General features: G+C 40.7%; 1 long non-coding RNA gene across 2 annotated transcripts in view; it reads right to left on the bottom strand.

Moving 5' to 3' along the window:
* LOC122462601 overlaps window positions 1-15,871 on the bottom strand; it is an 84,861-nt gene extending 68,990 nt beyond the window's left edge. Inside the window, exon 1 of one of the 2 annotated variants that reach the window (XR_006285279.1) lies at window positions 15,729-15,871. This is a non-coding gene — a long non-coding RNA (uncharacterized LOC122462601). The remainder of the gene's footprint in view (window positions 1-15,728) is intronic. The other variant, XR_006285280.1, reaches the window with a different exon arrangement.
* Between the last annotated feature and the right edge of the window lie 200 nt (window positions 15,872-16,071).

The raw sequence follows: 16,071 nt of genomic DNA, 5'->3' as shown, positions 1-16,071 counted from the left end.
AACCCTTCTTGTTACTCTTAACATCTCTTGCTAGCTGCAACTCCAGGTGTGATTTGGCCTTCCTGATTTCACTCCTGCATGCCCGAGCAATATTTTTATACTCTTCCCTGGTCATTTGTCCAATCTTCCACTTCTTGTCAGCTTCTTTTTTGTGTTTAAGATCAGCAAGGATTTCACTGTGAAGCCAAGCTGGTCGCCTGCCATATTTACTATTCTTTCTACACATCGGGATGGTTTCTCCCTGTAACCTCAATAAGGATTCTTTAAAATACAGCCAGCTCTCCTGGACTCCTTTCTCCCTCATGTTATTGTCTCAGGGGATCCTGCCCATCAGTTTCCTTAGGGAGTCAAAGTCTGTTTTTCTGAAGTCCATTGTCCGTATGCTGCTGCACTCCTTTCTTCCCTGTGTCAGGATCCTGAACTCGACCATCTCATGGTCACTGCCTCCCACGTTCCCATCCACTTTTGCTTCCCCTAATAATTCTTCCTGGTTTGTGAGCAGCAGGTCAAGAAGAGCTCTGCCCCTAGTTAGTTCCTCCAGCACTTGCACCAGGAAATTGTGCAATTTCCTACACTTCCCAAAAACTTCCTGGATTGTCTGTGCACCGCTGTATTGCTCTACCAGCAGATATCAGTGTGATTGAAGTCTTTCATGAGAACCAGGGCCTGTGATCTAGTAACTTCCGTGAGTTGCCGGAAGAAAGCCTCGTCCACCTCATCCCCCTGGTCTGGTGGTCTATAGTAGACTCCCACCACGACATCACCCTTGTTGCTCACACTTCTAAACTTAATCCAGAGACTCTCAGGTTTTTCTCCAGTTTCATACTTGAGCTATGAGCAGTCATACTGGTCCCTTACATATAGTGCAACTCCCCCACCTTTTCTGGCCTGCCTGTCCTTCCTGAACAGTTTATATCCATCCATGACAGTACTCCAGTCATGTGAGTTATCCCATCAAGTCTCTGTTATTCCAATCACATCATAATTCCTTGACTGTGCCAGGTCTTCCAGTTCTCCCTGCTTGTTTCCCAGGCTTCTTGCATTTTTGTATAGGCTCTTGAGATAATTCGCTGATCGTCCCTCTTTCTCAGCACGAGGCAGGAGCCCTCCCCTCTTGCACGCTCCTGCTCGTGTTTCCTCCCGGTATCCCACTTCCCCACTTATCTCAGGGCTTTGGTCTCCTTCCTCCGGTGAACCTAGTTTAAAGCCCTCCTCACTAGGTTAGCCAGCCTGCTTGCGAAGATGCTCTTCCCTCTCTTCGTTAGGTGGAGTCCGTCTCTGCCTAGCACTCCTCCTTCTTGGAACACCATCCCGTGGTCAAAGAATTCAAAGCCTTCTCTCTGACACCACCTGTGTAGCCATTCGTTGACTTCCACGATTCAACGGTCTTTACCCAGGCCTTTTCCTTCCACGGGGAGGATGGACGAAAACACCATAGTGTCTTTGGCCCCTAAGGGATCATAGGTCAGCTGGAGATAGCATTCTAGCTACTCCTCTCCCTACAGGAAAAAAAAAGTTCCTTTCTATTGCTGACATACTTTCTGAGCTGGGCTGATGGAGGGAGGGATGTAGGAACTGGCTGTGATAACTGAGCTATGGATGTATAACTTTTGAATTCTGATTAATATTGTGCAATTGTATTATGAAAAACTATTGTATAATGAGTGCCTATATGTATTTAGATATCACATTCATGACAGGGCCTGTAGCATGCACACCCCAGACAGATAAAAGGGGAAATATGTAAAGTTAATTATGGTACTTAAACCTCACAAACGTTATGCAAAAAAGCAGGTGCAACTTTAGGGAAAAGAACCAGTTTAGCTGATTCCTCTGGAGGAAGAGCAGAGGAGATAACAGGAGGAGAGAACAAAGGTCACCAGGTGACCAGGAGGAGTTTAAATAAGGTAACCCACAGTACCAGGACCAGACAGGAAGCAAAAGCATGAGCAAGGTCACAGAAGCTGGGTTAGGTTCGCCCAGCAAGTAGAAGCCTCATGATGCAGTGGGGCCCTGCCTACTTCCTTGAACCCAGATGTCCCCAAGAACACTGGACAACCCATGGGACTTTGATCCTAGCCCAAAGGTCCCTTCTGGCCTTGGAATCTAGGAAATGAATGCCCTGGAGTTGTGAGGATACTGAGGCCGGGACATGTGTTTAGTATTCGTTGTTTTTTATGATCTGTACTCTCCTCGCTTTGCATGATTAAATATAAAAACATTAGTCTGTGCAAAGTGTGCATGTTTTGACCACTTCACAACTGTTGCCCACCCGAGAGAGTTACTCTGAAACCAACAGTGTCAAACTTTTGTGATGGAGTTCTGGGAGAGGGAGTGTATTTAAGTAATGGGAAATCTCAGGGTCAGCGCTGTTCTTAAGGCCTAGGACAGGTGGGCTGAGGAGCCCTATTTGGAAGAAGGGGAAACAGAGTCAGTGCCCAGGAAATGTGCCAGAGAGGCCAAGGGAGTAGGGTTGCCAACCCTCCAGGATTGTTCTGGAGTCTCCAGGAATTAAAAAATAATCTTTAATGAAAGATTATATCATGTGATAAAACATCCAGGAATACATCCAAAACTGGCAACCCTACAAGGGAGGAACCAATGCTGCAGCCTGCTGAGACTCTAGATGGTTAGTGCACCGCAGGAGATCCAGTGCACTGAGGCTCAGATTGCCCTTACAGCAGTCCTAGCAGATAGGCAGCAGGGAGAGCTCTTAGGATCTGTGACACTGGCTACACCAGCTCTACACCTACTAGAGACCATTCCAACCAATAGTGTACTGTGACATATGCCACAGATCCAGGAACAATTTCTTTGCATTGCATCATCATCCTGGAGTCTGTTTGTCTCCCCTCCACTGGAATGAGAGGAGTAAAGGGAGTTGACGGGAGAGCAGCTCCCATCGACATAGTGCAGTGTGGACTCCGCGGTAAGTAGATCTAAGCTATGTCGACTTGAGTTCCGCTACTAACATAACTCAAATTGAGTAGCTTAGATCGACTTTCCCCCATAGTGTAGACCTGTTCTCAGAGAGGTACTGTACATGATGCACATGATGCATTATGGGGGTCTCTAGGTGAATGGCATTTTAATATTCATGTAGCTCTAGAACGAGTTTAACTTTTACTTACAGTATTAGTTAAGATTAGTGCAGTGCTTTGAAAATAATGCACTATATAAGTGCCTAGAGCAGGGATCGGCAACCTTTGGCACTCGACCTGTCAGGAAATCCACTGGCGGGCCGGGACAGTTTGTTTACCTGCAGCATCTACAGGTTCGGCCAGTCGCACCTCCCACAGGCCACGGTTTGCTGTTCCAGGCCAATGGGGGCTGCGGGAAGCAGCGGCCAGCACATCCCTCAGCCCACACTGCTTCCCGCAGCCCCCATTGGCCTGGAACGGTGAACTGCAGCCAGTGGGAGTTGTGATCGGCCAAACCTTTGGACGCTGTAGGTAAACAAACCGTCCCAGCCCGCCAGTGGATTTCCCTGATGGGCCGCATGCCAAAGGTTGCCGATCCCTGGCCTAGAGTGATGGGACATAATGTATATAGTACATATTTTTTAAAACTCCTTAATAAAGAGATTGTTATGGCTATTACCTTCTGAAGCATTTTTTTAAAATAAAAACCTATCAGTGATAAACTCCAAACTACTAACGTTTTAAAGTATAGGGAAGCTAATTTTGGACTGATGTTCTACAAAAAACCCACATAAGCACTTTTTCATACTTGTTGATGCTATAAAACTTGTAATTTCCCAAATGCACCTAAAAACCTGCTAACTTTATGAAGCTTTTTACAGAAGATACTGCAGTGTGATATAGTGAATTCAGGGAATCATTATTTATCATCCATAAATTTGCTTGCAATGAGGAAAACACTAGAACTACTCCATGTTTTCCCATAAACAATGCAGTCTCAGGGAAAGGACATTGAACATTGCAGTGAAGCATTTATCTTTCTGAAAGCAAACACTGGCAGAGTCAAAAAAGCAGACATTAACCCAATACCTGTTCATGATGCCTATCTTTTTTTATTCATTTAGTTTGGCCTTGCTTATGATATAACACTGGCATGAAATAGCTTCTTTGCATATGTTAATATGTCACAGATTAAGACCAGTATATATATTTTCTTTAAAAAGAGCTTCTAAGTACATTTTGGTAGTTTGTATTTTGTTTGAAAATCATCAAAGCATCACAGAGACATCATGAGGGACAGGGGAAAAAACATAAATGCCACCATATTAAGGTAGTAAGGCAAAAGTCAGTATATCAAATGGGCATTGACATTTCAAGATAGTCACAAGTGAAATTATTCTTAATCCCATATCCCGAGCTACAGCAAGGTATTCAAGAGATCCCAAACCCTTCTGAACTAGGCCCCTTAGGCTGGTTTGGAAAAGTGTGTGAACTCCCAACCATTTCCTGAATAGGAAACCCACAAGAACTATAGAAGCTGCCAATATTTACTAAGAGTGAAGAGAGAACACAGCACTTCTATGATTTCTTTTTCCCCTTCATCATGAGCCCAATGCCCATCAAACTCAATGGAAAAAGTTCCACTGAAGTCAATGGGAATGGGATTGTGACCCATGGAGATTTCTCCATTAACTTTTTTTCTTCCTAGCATCACCAGGTCAGGAACTTAAAGCCAACCAACCAACCAAACAAAAACAAGATGGGCTTACTTGACAGTTTCTCACTTTTCCTTTCTTATGTTTTTGTTGTCTCCTTGGATTGCCTTCATTTTGTGATCAAATTTGTTTTGGCAGGTGGATCCATTTGCAACTCTTGCAAATTGACTAGCTTGTATTGCACTGTTCTCTTTTTCCAAGTATGAGATGAAAGGTTTGTCTATTTTTAAATGGCCCATTTATGACTGCTTAAAATGGTGATTGTGTTCTAACATTCAAAAGGGATGAAAGATTAAGAACACAGATCATCCTTCAACTGTAAAGCAGCATAAAAAAGCCCAAACAACATATTTCAAATCAGGAGAAACCTAGGCTCTTGTCATTCTCTCTTCATATCCATTTGTTCTTTGTTTTCCATCCGTTTTTCTTGAGAAATGCAAAAACATGAGAGTAATTCAACAATTAGACTCTTCTCAACATATATCCCATGCTATTGGCAAGAACACAAAACGGTCTTAAGGTCCACCAACTTGGATTGCCAACCAGGTGGGAGGAAAGGGGGGGTTGTTCAAGAGCTGAGGACTTGTCTACAAGATAAGTTAGTGTGCAGCAAGTCAGGTTGTGACTCCAGAGCACATTAGATTGCCGTGTAGACAAATCCTGTGAGTCATGAAATAATATTTAATATTAGTGCATTTTCAAACACTAGTGAGTGTCCACTGGAGATAATAAAGCCTATATGAAGGGTCGGAGATGTTCTAGCTGTACCTAAAAGCTTCCTTCCTTCCTTCAAGGAATCAGGGAAGAGAGTGAATTGCTGCGAACAATAGTTTTCTGGTTTGGATGTACTGTAGGACTCCAGAGTACAAGACAAACCCATAGTCTCGGGGTAGCATCCTGTGTCAAAGGCATGTAGGTCTCCATATAGACTTCCAAAACCCACGTAGCACAAAGAAGGGATCATGGTTTGGCAGAAGGTTTGAGTGGGAGGATTTTCGCTACTGTAGAGGGTGTCAGGGCACTTCTTGGGAAGTAAGAAGTCTGGTCAGAAGTGAAATGTTCAAAAGGCACAAGGGCTCAACACAGAGGAAAACTACTTCCAAAACCAGTGCTGTCTCAAACAGCAGACTTGCCCAGTACAGGAAAAGGAATCTCATAGATGAGGTCAGCAATATCTATTATATTAGGGTACTCAGGTGAGTATTTCATAACTCCATCCTAATATTCCAAAATATTGTAGGCAATGCAGATTGCCCTCTGAATGTGTAGCCACTCTTTCCTTCCTTCCAGCCATGCTGGTATCATTAGGAAATGATGCCAGTTTACTAGTACCCACCATACACACAATGAAAGATGCTAGGTAAATTTTTCAAAAGCACTTAAATACCATTTTCAAGAGTCATTTATGCATTTAGAAAACTAATTCCATTGAAAAAAAATCAGTGGGACTTAGACTCCTAAGTTCTGAAAAAGGGATTTAGGCCCAGATCCTCAATGGGAGTTATGTACCTTTGAGAATCTGGGCCTTAGACACTTGCACAAATTGTACTATGTGCCTTTAGTTATTTTTGAGCGTACCCATGGGCATCACTATGACTCTAGGGATGAGAAACTGGGATATTTGCCACCCTATCAAGAACACACACTTTTTAGTGTGTGTGTGATAGTTTAGTTGCACAATCGGACATAATAGATTGTGAATTAAATAGGTGTTTTCAGATCTGTTTCATCTGTGTTGTTAATGACTGATCTTACCCAAAGATATACTCTAGTGAACATTCATAAAACAACTCACAGCCATTGAATGATGTCTTAGCACTGTTCTGCAGTCTCTAGAAAATGTAGCAACTGTACAGATTTAGGACAGTGTTATTTGAGGCTTATTACATGTATGTTTATTTCAGATGAAGGATAAAGTATATCTGCAATTTTAAATCAATAGTGTTTTTTCTCTTTAAAATATGAAATGTGCTGTTCCTTTGACTAAGTAACTGCAGCATAGGACAACAGAAAAATGTTCCATTTTAATAATTTGTTCAACACTAAGAAATCCCTACTGAACAATTTATACTGTGGTTCCCCCGTATATTTCGTATACCTATAGATCACTTGGAAGGTCTGAACAGCTAAGTGGTTTTATCTATTAGTATTGGAAAGAGTCAGTGGGAGAAATATACTTTGATTTTTCTGGGCAATTTATTGAAAGAACAGTGGCACTTTATAATGTAATACTGTCTTATTAGTCTTTATTGGTCGTCAAAAGGAAAGATCTTAATTTCCATTTTCCTAACCCATTGCTTTGATCATATCATCCCTCTCTTTGAAATCCTCCACTAGTTCCCCCACTTTCTACTGCATCAAACACAAGTAGCTAGGTTTCACTTTCAAGGCCCTTCACGGCCTACCACCCCCCTACGTATCAACTCTCATTCATTATCGCTATGTCTACACATCTGCCTTCGATCAGCTCATAATGCCAGCCTCCATCACCTACTTGTTACATTTTCAAAGAAGCACTTTCATGCTTTCTCCCATGTGGCTCCTCCCACTTGGGAGGAGCTCCCCATGATCCTCCTTCAAACTCTCCTCTGTTTACAAAAACTTGACAATGGTTAGGATGCTCGTATTCTGAGACCACAGCCTGTCATGCTGACCAGTATTGTCTTATAGTTTCCTGGTGCTCCCCCTGTGGGTCTATATGGATCTCTTGTTTCATATTTAGATTGGAAGCTCTTTGGGGCAGTGACTTTTTTATTTTGTGTTTGTTCAGCACCTAGCACAATGGAGTCCTGGTTCTTGATTGCAGCTCCTAGGCACTAGGGTAATACTGCTAATACAGAATTCTAGTAAACCTTTATGCACATATTATATTGACATTAACTGTCTGGTTTTAGTAATATAATGATTCACTGTGATACTAAGGAAAAGGATTTTAGCTTTCAAAACAGATGGAATTACTAAAATAAACTTAATACTTTTAAATGCAAAATTGTTATGCATTCTTAAACTTTCACCTGTGAAAATCTAATTTATTTTTATCTTAAATATACCTCTCTGCCACACATGTAGCATTCTAGAAGCCCCTTAAATTGCAATTGTCATGCTGGCAGACAAGGTGCCAAGGCCCCGAGGCCTTACTGTACACTGACAAATGCAGAGCTGGAAACCAATGTGGCTCACCTGCGAGTTAGTGTTGTTAAAATAGATATTAGATTTAGAGAGATGTGTTTAGTGTTTGGACTTTAGGAAATGCTTTTGGGTTGCTGCATGCATTAATCTCACTTATAATATCTGTATCCCATGTTATAAACTAATGTTTAAGTGTTTTCTGTGTAAGTATAAAAGTATTTGCTATGAAACTAGAAACCTCCCCCAATCAGGAGTGAAGCATTACCAAGTGTGAAATACTAATTTACCACAAGAGGTGTCATCTCCTGCACAACAATAAAAGGCCAACAGACAATTGTGGAACAAATCAGTGCACCAAAGACTTTTTTGATTGCTTCCCCCACATCCTTGAAGAGGGGATGTGCACAAACCATCATCCCATCACAGTTTGAACTCTGAGGAAGGTAATAAAAATCCCTGACCAGAAGGATCCATATTACTATGCTGCTTGGAATCTGGAGAGGACAACATTTCTAAGCATAGGCAAGGGATCCCCAAGCTGCAAAGCTTGAGTTATCCACAAAGTGAAGATTTTATCACAGTTATTTTTAGTAAAAGTCACATGAGCTATGACCTGTCTGAGACTTTTACTAAAAATAACCAGGGGGGTGAGGAAGGGAGGGAAAAGAATGACAGCTGTAGCCCCATTGTGGGGACTGACCACTCCAGCCCCTCCACCCCTGGAGGACACAGCCCTGGCTCCAGACCCTGGCACAGCCATGGTGGGAGAGCGGGAGGTGGATAGCCCCAGCTGAAGCTGTGGGACGGGAGCACCAAGCAGTGACTTCAGCTCAGCCCTGGCCCAGGCCATGCCTAGAGAGGGCAGGAGGGGCCCCGGCCCCAATCTTGGATCAAGGGCCTTGGACCTGGCCCCAGCTCCAGCTCCAGCCATGAGGGAGGGAGGAGTGGGGTACTATTTACAGAGTGGGGTATTATTCAAAGGGAGAAAGGATAGCAGAATCTGATCCTTAACTAAAAATATATAATAGTGGACAACGTAAGCAGGTGCAAAACTTGGCTGTGCTCCTTTGCGTGTAGCACTAATACAGCCTTTAATTACAGGACCACATACTATTACAAAGCTTGTTTATATAAGTCTAAGTAACACCTGCCTCAGGAAGGGTACATTGTGAGGAACAGGGAGGAAAAGGGAAAAGGTTCACAGAAGTGTTGCAGGAAAGGAAACAGCTAGCTACATAGTGCAGCCCTTTTGTGGCTCCTTGTGTTCCCTAAGCATAAGGGGAGGGGAGAGAGACAGCAAATTAGCCACAAAAGGGCTCACACATCCATAATGCCTCCTTCTACCACCACTCCGCTATTAATGGGTCACCACTCTTCCATATTTTAGCTTTCCCCGACCCCCTCCTATACCCACTGTGCTCCGCTGGCTTTGAGACGCATCATCCGGTCTCTGTTACTCTGCAGTACTTGCTTCTTGTCATGGAGTACTAGTAACATCTTTACTTTATTATTTAACTACTTTATTGCCAGATTTTCTTTCCTAGGCTGGACAAAATGCTAAAAAATGCAATAGGGACCTACACTGGATGATGAAATTTGCCTCTTCCATCTCAAGCTTCTGTGATATTCAAATATCCACTTCTGCTATTTAACTGTGGATGCATCCAAAGTACCCTACTTATATATCTGCTATATTATGGATTCATGGAAGCAGCATCTTCTAGAAATAAAATTTGAAAACATGGTATTTTTTTAAGAACACTGTTTAATCACAGAGATATCTAATATAAATCATCCAAATCCCCAGTGTACTGATCCATATGCTAGCTACCTGTTTCTTCCTAGTATCAGGGGGTAGCCGTGTTAGTCTCTATCCACAAAAACAACAAGGAGTCCGGTGGCACCTCAAAGACTAACAGATTTTCGTGGAGAACCAGTGTTGAACCAGTGAGGTAACTCCCTTCTCTTCATGTGTCAGTACATTTACGCCTGTAACTGTAATTTTCACTCCATGCATTTGAAGAAGTGGGTTTTTTACCCACGAAAGCTTATGCCCAAATAAATCTGTTAGTCTTTGAGGTGCCACTGGACTCCTTGTTGTTTCTTCCTAGAAGTACCACTATCTCTTTTAATTCCTTTTCTCGGTAGTTAGGCTCAAACTCACTCAAGCAGGTTGTAAACAATATATTTTCAGAAACATTGTAATTGCCACTGTCTTGTCGGATGCCTTCTCATTTGGCTTTTATAAGAAGTGCAGATAATTTATAATATCTTTTGATTAGTAGTTGTCATGGGCTACCCTCAGAAGATTCAGAAGTTTAGTTTTGGTACTTCAAGTTGAAGTCTCTCCTGAAGTACAGAGCTGTGCAATAATGAACCTAGCAAAAACAAATTCACCAAACTTTTACAAAGCTTAAAAAAAGTTCTGTTTGGGTTGGTGTTTGTGACAGTCAATGGTTTAGTCTAACCTGTTTACCCACATCTATTTATAATGCAATCACCATCCAAGTTGGCAGTAAATCTTCCCTTAATTAAAAAAGGCTTAGCTTTCCCAATAGTCTCTCCTACAAGTACTTTGTCCTCTTGTCCACTGAGTCCTCCCTCCAAATAACCTCAGTTTTATGTTTTCTACAGATGCAGAGCGAGCTCAAGAAACTCAAAGACTTTTTTTTAAATCCAGATTTCGAACTCCGCAAAGTTCAAGGATGTTAAAATCCAGACTTTTTGTTCAGAGCTCTGTCTGATTAACTACTGCTTGTGTGTCTCATCAATAGCTTTTTGTTCTTAGCCACTGCACTCACATAGCAGCAATTTCTTCCCTCATTTTTTTTTTCCGTTTCAGAAACTGACCGTCTGTAAGACTGACTAGTGTGCCTTTGATCTGATGATTTTTGAACTTATGATGCTGATACAGTCTCAAAGTTGGAAAAATGACATAGCTAGTGCTGTAGACATAATGTCAGTGTATAATAGTACTGATCTTTGTGGCCATTCATGTGCAATGTGCATTGCTACAGAATGAACAGTGGAAACAATTGTCAAATATTTTTCAACAAACTACTATTTCATTTTTTGCCGGGTGCATTTGATTACCCTGTTTCATTCACTTCCATTTTTAAAAAAGAGGAAGGATAGTACAGTGGCTAGGATACTAAGTTGGGACTTGGGACATCAGATTTGTTTCCCTGCTTTACCGTACTTCCTTTGTGACCTTGGCAGGTCCCTTAACCTCTCTGTGCCTCAGTTCCTCATCTGTAAAATGGGGATAAAAGCACTGCCCAACTTCATAGGAGTATTGCGAGACTAAATGTGTTACAGACTGTGAGGCTCAGATACTATGGTAACAGGAGCCATGAGTACTGAAAATGGATAGATTAACTGAAGATAAAACAATCATTGAAACACCATGGATTTATTGGCTTTTGTTGGTGATGCCATCCTCTTGCTGCAATGACTGCTACTTCAGCAACTGATTTGGTGGCTCCTTGGTCCCTCTTCATCTTTTTTTACACTCTGTCTCTTTGGGCCTTCAACTACCATCTTTACACTTGTAACTCAGAGTGGAACCTTTTTACAGTATTTCTGAACTGTATCCTACTGTCCGCCCCAACTCAGTCTGTATCTCTGCCATGTCATGGGTATCTCACCAACTTATGGTAACATGGTCAAAACTGAACTCCTGATCTTTTCTCTTAAACTCCCCCTCATTCTCTGTCTTTACTGATAACACCATTCTCCTCATCGGTCAGGCCTGTAACTTGGGGGTTGTTTTTAACTTCGTCACTTTTGCCACATATCCAGATTTGTGTCCAAATCTTGCCTTTTTAACTACCTTAACACTTCTCAGCCCTGAAATCTTCTGTTTAGACAGTGAAACACTCTTCTAGTCTCTCATCCTGAGGTCCATATATACAGCTGCAATGACCATCTTCCTCATCTGTTCCTCTGACCACATTGATAAAACTTTTGACTTAGTGAAAACAGGTAAAGCTTTCAGGTTGACTGGATGGTAACCCACCCTAAGCCTTCAAAGATTCAGACACCCACATTGCTTATTGACAGAAATGTAACTCAGTATCAGTTTCTATTTTATAAATTTTATTAAAACAAGCTAAAATAAAATCAAGACAATATATCACCAGAGCTAATAATGCTAAAATAAAACACTACCATAGCAGAATCAAATTAAGATATTTTTTAAAAAAAAATGAAACAAGTTAGTTTCAATACTGGAATTATATCATCAAATTAGTACCAAAAATATAATCACTCCTTAAATTCTAGGAAAGAATCTAAGAAGGAGACTGTCCATTTAGTCATAAATCTCAAATGAAGAATTTCACCAAAATCATTCAAGTCTAGAATGAGAGTCTGGTACTCTTCCCAGTTCAGGGGATACTGCTCAGGACTGGAGCATCCTGTTTGTTGATGTTATGATTTCCTCTCTAAAAGAGAAGCTTGAAGATTCTGTAATATCAGTCTTTCCTCAGATGGCTCATGAACCTGAAAGATGAAGCTTCTCTGCCTTACCCTTGATTCTTATTAATGTATTAATTTTATTTTCGCAACCTTCCTTGAAGGTCGTTGGATAAAGCAGGTATAAGGCCTACGTCTGAGCTACTAAACTCAGCCCAATCAAGTTTGAAATAGGTCACCAATCGCAAGTATCGTCTTGGAAAAGCCCCACTTAAGTCAGCAATTTAAAGAAAATAATTCAATATTTCACATAGCACAGACAGCTGTTCTGGAATCCCCCCAAATTTTCAAAAATATAGATACCAGGCCACTTTTGAGGACTCTGGGACATCTGAAGCTAAATGTATGAGCCTCTACTGCAAACATCTTTAAAAGATGTTATCAGTTTATAGAAATTTTTCTATGAAATCCATATAAAACAGAAAAACTGCAAGCACCTCAAAGCCAGTCAGTCAAACACTCATCCATCAGCAAAATAAAAATGAATTCTGACTGATGATAAAAGTAATCACCACAACTTTCTCTTCTGACATTCTGGAAAACACACACTTTCTTATCCTTTTTTGCAAACAAAGCAATTACAGTAAACTTCCTAGTTTGGAACTGGGCTATCAAACAGCTTTTCTTCTGAAATCTGTATCTTAATATAGAAAAAGTTACTTAAGGGATCAGCTTACAATATATTTATTTATAAGGTCCACCTGCTCATACAAACTATTCCCATTGCATCAGCACATACTATTTGAATCCCTCAAAGAACTCCCTGTGTCACCATATCAAGTTCAAGTTACTTGTTATCACCTCAGAGGCCCTTTACAACTCTGCCCCTCCCTACTCACTAACTCCAATCTCCTGTTTCATCACCTTCTGCCTTTGCCAGCTTCTCAGACCAGCAGCTCTGTGTCTTCTATCATGCTGTCCCTACTGCATAGAACACCTTTCTAAACTGATCTATGAGATCCAGATCTACCAAAATACCTACAAAGTCAATCATTGTTAATTGACTTAAGGGTCCAATGGGTTTACTTGCCATTCATCTAGTAGTAGTTCCTTTAAAAGTGCCACTTTTCATGTAGATGAATATTTGTTTGAATCCTGCTCTTCAAGGTAGAGATTGTTTTCAAATGTTTGTACAATACCTAGTAAAATGGGGCCCCAGTCCTAACTGTAACCTCTGAGTGCTACTGGAATCTAAGTGTAACAATGGGCAGGATCAAACCTGGGATCTCTGGAGCTAAATGTATGAGCCTCTACTGCATGAGCTAAAAGCCACATGCCTCTTAGCGAAGGCTGTAGCAGACTCAATCTCTAAGTGGTCTCAGTGCCACTAACGGGGGACAGAGCACCACACCCAGGAGGTGTGTGGGTTACATAAGCACATACATTATAATTAGTAGGAGAGCCTGTAAATAATAAGAATGCGGTATCAGCCATGCTCTCTGCTGTTGTCCTTAGTAACAGTGATAGGAATAATTGTAAAGGCTCTGATTTTGGATTGAGTTCAGATAAGCAGTGGGAAGTTTGGATGCTTAACCAAAGCATATCAGAATTTACCAAACCTCCCAAATCTGCAAAACTGGGTTGGCAATTTTATAAGAACAGGCAATCTGAGTTCTGGCAATCATTACAGAAAAAGGAGAAATACCATAACAGACTCTCTCATGGCAGGGTGACCCTTCTTGGTTACAGTTCCAATTAAAAACAGAGTGGAAATATTTGACCATTTCAGAAATTTGAGCTTAATTTTTCAATTGCACTCTTGGGGATGCAGGGAAGGGAGACGAAGTAAGGTTTTGTTTTGAAAAAAAAGATCAATTCTTCCTAAGAAGTATAGTTGAAGAGATAGTACTTCCTCAACAATAATAAAAACAAAAGGGCCCTGATTCTGCACTCTGTTACACTGACATACATAATAATTCCATTGAAGTCAATGGAACTATACTGGTGGAAAAATAACGCATGCAAGTTCAGAGTATTGCCCAATGGATCTAACAGCTGGGAAGTAGGGAGAGCTAGTATTACAATTCTCCTTTTATCCCTTCTTTTCAGAAATCTTCCAACTTCTTTTGTAGATTGGTATCAGGTATTAAAATATTAAGTTTCCGAGCTCCAAGGACCATAACACAAGACCAATTCAACTTTTATGACTGGATTTTCAGAATGTACAGTGCATTTAGAAAATCTGGCAATTCCTCCCTGAACAGGACTTCTTACAGAATTGGGCCCCAAGTCCATTATGTGCTCCTCAATGAAGTGTGTATACATCATGCCTTCAAGCTTAAAAGGAGTTGGCTCTGCAGGCTTTCTGAACCCCAGATATGTTTTACAGACAGTTATGTGGAAAGAAAAATTGCTTTCATGAACTCTGTCCTCTTTGGTCAACTTTTTTTACTGCAGAAGTGTCTCTCTATTAATAGATATCAGCAATGAATTATAAATTTGATGAAATTCTAATGAAGATGAATCTTCCTCTTCTCTTAAAGAGGCTTTTTGGATGCAAACCCTGCTTCCACAGTTAAAACTGGTTGCCAAGATTGTGTCACAAATGAGACATCTGAGAAGCAGGCAGCAAGTTTGTTAATTATTGGGATTAATTTAATGAACTTATTCTCATTAGGCTTTATGAGCCATGCTGCATACAGGAAAGTGTGAAAGTCTACAACAGCAAGAACTAGTGATGTCATTAGGCAATTAAGGACACTGATGAGAAACGTTGCAGGGTCGGGGACAGGGGGAAGAAGCCAGGCAAATGTTTTGTGTAGAACAGCATTATTAAACAGAATTAAGGGGAACTAATTAAACCACCAAATGGAGATCATGTTAGTCTCAACAAATTACTAAAAAAGTCAGTTTGGTTCTAAACACAAACACTGAGTAGAAACATAAATCATAATGTTCTCCAGCAGGCTCTACCATTCTTTGGGCAATAAGCTATATAATAGAATTTTTACCAAAACTTGAGTTATTTATTTCTGAAATTTTGCCTACTGTGTTTCCTTTGGGCATCTAAACAAATATATTTTTTCGTTTAAAATATAAAGAAAAATCAAGAGAAGATCACTTAAAGCTCAATGACTAAACAGTTCTCTTTAGCATTCCATTTTCTCTCCATAAAGAAAACTGGGAACTTATAAAAACCATTTACTGTCATTTATAACACAGATCCCATTCACAGTTTACTGCATCTGTGTCAGTATGTACCGTACTAGAAAATTAATAAATGGCATTGATACAAATTAATTAGGGATTATCTTCCATTTTTTTTTCACATGACTGGCCCCAACTTCAGAAATTCACTGCCTATCACCACATATCTAGATTTCCCACTAGGGTATTAACAATAGAGGACTGCCAGCTTTCCCCTCACTGAAGAAGCTGTTGCTTCTGGACATAACATTCTACTGCTATCTCTAGAATGTCCTTCCAGCAGTACTACTTTCAGTAGATGATTCTTAAAAATAATCATTTTCGGCATGGTGATACTCACAGTTTGGAAGGTGCTTGAATTAGAGAAATACCCAGTGTGACTGTAGGTTCCTCCAGTACCAGTTTGGGCTCCCACAAAGCAACTAAACCCCAGCTGGTGCAAATTGGCGTAGCTTTACTAATTTACATGGAGCTCTACTAGCTGACCCAAGCTGAGAATCTGGCCTTAAATTAGCTGCAAAGGTAATAGATTAATTCAAATGTAGATTATGCATTATGGCTTGTAGGGCAATATTGTCTTACTCACAGGTTATGCAATTGCATATGCAAAAGGTATGGGTTTTACATATATAACTTACATATGCACTTACCATAACATGTTAATGCCAGGTAATTGTATGCAT

This window comes from Chelonia mydas, chromosome 12, assembly GCF_015237465.2.
Source record: "Chelonia mydas isolate rCheMyd1 chromosome 12, rCheMyd1.pri.v2, whole genome shotgun sequence".
NCBI classification, from domain to species: Eukaryota; Metazoa; Chordata; order Testudines; family Cheloniidae; genus Chelonia; species Chelonia mydas.
This window is presented reverse-complemented; position numbering and strand designations above follow the sequence as displayed.